The sequence below is a fragment of the Nestor notabilis genome, unplaced genomic scaffold (genome assembly GCF_000696875.1).
Source record: "Nestor notabilis isolate BGI_N333 unplaced genomic scaffold, ASM69687v1 scaffold13759, whole genome shotgun sequence".
NCBI classification, from domain to species: domain Eukaryota; kingdom Metazoa; phylum Chordata; class Aves; order Psittaciformes; family Psittacidae; genus Nestor; species Nestor notabilis.
In genome coordinates this window covers 21196-23651 of record NW_009943384.1, presented here as the reverse complement: position 1 = coordinate 23651, position 2456 = coordinate 21196, and the positions used below count along the sequence as shown (strand labels likewise).

Genomic DNA, 2456 nt, shown 5'->3' with positions numbered 1-2456 from the left:
CCTCTCTCCATGTGCTGCTATTCCCAGCCCCTCTGTAACCTTGGCAGTGCCTCCAGCAGCTTGTCCTGCTCCTGCTTCTTGTTTCAGCGACAGCTCACCCAGGAGGTTTCTTTTTCAGGGCTATATTTGGGGTATGGGCAGAGCCAAATGCTTCTGCAGAGGCTGCTAATGTGCTCTCTGGGGGGTTGTGAGGGATTACAGCAGTAGCTAAAGTTGCTGAGGCTGCTACAGTGTCATTCCCTCCCCTCCTCCCATCCAGGAATTGGTATGGATTTGTTCTTTCATGTCTGCATCATTGGAATTGAGTTGAATCTGATGTTCTCAACCCTTTTGTGCTCAGGATGGAGGAGAAAAGAACTTCCCTTGGCTGTAGAGCTGTAATTCTTTCCTCTCCTTTTCTAGGTGGGCCTCTTTCTCCTTGACCTTGCAGGTAATGCCTTTTTCTCTTCACCTAAGCTATTTTCCACTACTTTACTGTGTGAAGATGACTTTCCTCTTTCCCACTGCTTATTTCCCATGTTCTTCATTCTCTCTTCATAAGCCATCAGCAGTATTTTTTTCTTGGAGTAAAGAGTCATGCTTTTAGGTGGTCAGGGTTGGGAATTGTTGTTTCCCTGGCTAAAGGTTACTGTGGAGCTTTGTGTTATAGTAAAGGTGATGGTGGGCCCTCTCCTGGCTGTGTCCTGCTTCTCTCGAGTTGGGAGAGACCCACTTTAGGGACTTAAACCAGCAGAAGAGCAACACAACACAACCCTCAGTATTTCATTTTGCTTTAACTCCTCAGTACCAAGCACTGAGGAGGAGGGGCTGGATTTGCTTCCTTCAGCTGCAAGAGGCCACCATCAGCCCCTCTGGTGTGGAACCAGCTTTGGTTGAGCTCTGAATCACCAAAAGGAGACCAGGCAGGAGGTGCGGCAGGGTAGATGCTGGCCTTGCCTTTGCTGTGGGGCAGGTGTGTCTAACTGGTTCCTAAATGCCCATTTGAAATGATCCTGCTTTTCTGCAGTGGAAGTTCTGGGAAGAAGCAATTCACTAAGAGGATGTGGGTGACACACCTTGAATGTGGTGGAGCCCATGTGTCAAGCTGAGGCTGCAGCTTTGGGGCTGTACCTGGGGGTGTTTTGGGGGTCAAACCACAGTCTGTAGTCTTTGCTTGCAGAAAACGATGTATCCCTCCTGAAATCAGTGAGGGATGAGATCTGCTCTTACCTAAAGAGCCTTTCCAAGGTTATCAGGAACATCTTAAGCCACAACTTCAGTTATTCCTGGGATTGCTGCTTGCAGACTGTGCTGCTGCCTGACTTGCTGTGCCCTGTTGGGAGCCGACAAATCAGCCTCACACATGAGATGAGCATTTCAGTTCCAGGGCAAGAAGTTGTGCAGGATCTGGTGGAATTCAGCACCTGACTGCCCCCAAAACCCTACATCTGTTTTATAGGCCTCTTAATTCAGGAGAAATACAACTTTCTTATGGTTGAAAGAGGAAAAAGTGGCCTTCATTAAACCAGTAAATGGAGTTGGCTTTTGGCTCCAGCTTTAGGGTAATGTGTTGCCTGCTTTTGTTTTACTGACCCTTTAAACAAATAGCTGAAGTCCAAAGCTTCTTTTGGACTTAGAGACCTTTTCATTGCCTACTTTTAACTTCCTGCATTTCCCTGCAGTACAACACAGATTTGTTCTGGCTTGAAATGCCCAGGATGCGGTGACAGGACAACACCAAACCCAAAGCTCTGAAGCAGATTAAAAGGATTTCAGGGGGTTGTAGCCCTCTTTAACAGTTTATGGGAGGCCTAAGCACTGATCTGTGATGGTTTTGGTGGCATTGATAAAGATTAATAATAGTATTTCCCTTTCCAGTGGCTTCATGCTCTGTAAAACACCAGGTATTTGTCTGCACTGCACTGACTACACAGGAGCCACTCTCTGGTGTGTGCAGTAAGAGCCCTTTTGCTTTCTACTCATAGATTTGTGTTGCTTAAACACTTTTAATGAAGTTTCTGTCTCAAAGTATTTATCTTTGTGCTTAAAAAAGGGAAATTAAATGGAAAACTTTCTGAAGAATGATTGAAGGCAGCAGATGGATGTGGTTTGAGTGTAACTCTTCATGTCACTCCACTTTAAGTGCAGTTTGATGGATCCCTAATTCAGCTCTAGTTCCTGTGCTCTGATTTTTGCCAGTGGAGAGTGTTGATAAAACTATTTCATGTTCTTTTAATTGTAAAACTTCGAGGAGGTGAAGCAGTTGAGAACATGGGGTGGAAGGTGCTGAAACAACCACACATGCTGTGGTTTAGTGCTGTGGTAAATCTTCACTGTTTCAAACCAGATTGAGCAGTGACATGGTGCAGGCACTTAATCCATGTCAGTTTAAATTTCATCCAGACCCTCTGAAGATGTGGAGCGAGTCCAGAGGAGGCCACGAGGATGAGCAGGGGCTGGAGCAGCTCCCGAGTGGC

General features: G+C 46.2%; 1 protein-coding gene across 1 annotated transcript in view; it reads left to right on the top strand.

Annotated features, from left to right (window-relative positions):
• The first annotated feature begins 407 nt into the window (after positions 1 to 407).
• The window catches only part of EEF1D (eukaryotic translation elongation factor 1 delta (guanine nucleotide exchange protein)), a 22224-nt gene continuing 20175 nt past the window's right edge, over positions 408 to 2456 (top strand). The window contains exon 1 of the mRNA XM_010021902.1: positions 408 to 430. The gene's annotated coding sequence lies outside the window, so the exon portion shown is untranslated. The remainder of the gene's footprint in view (positions 431 to 2456) is intronic.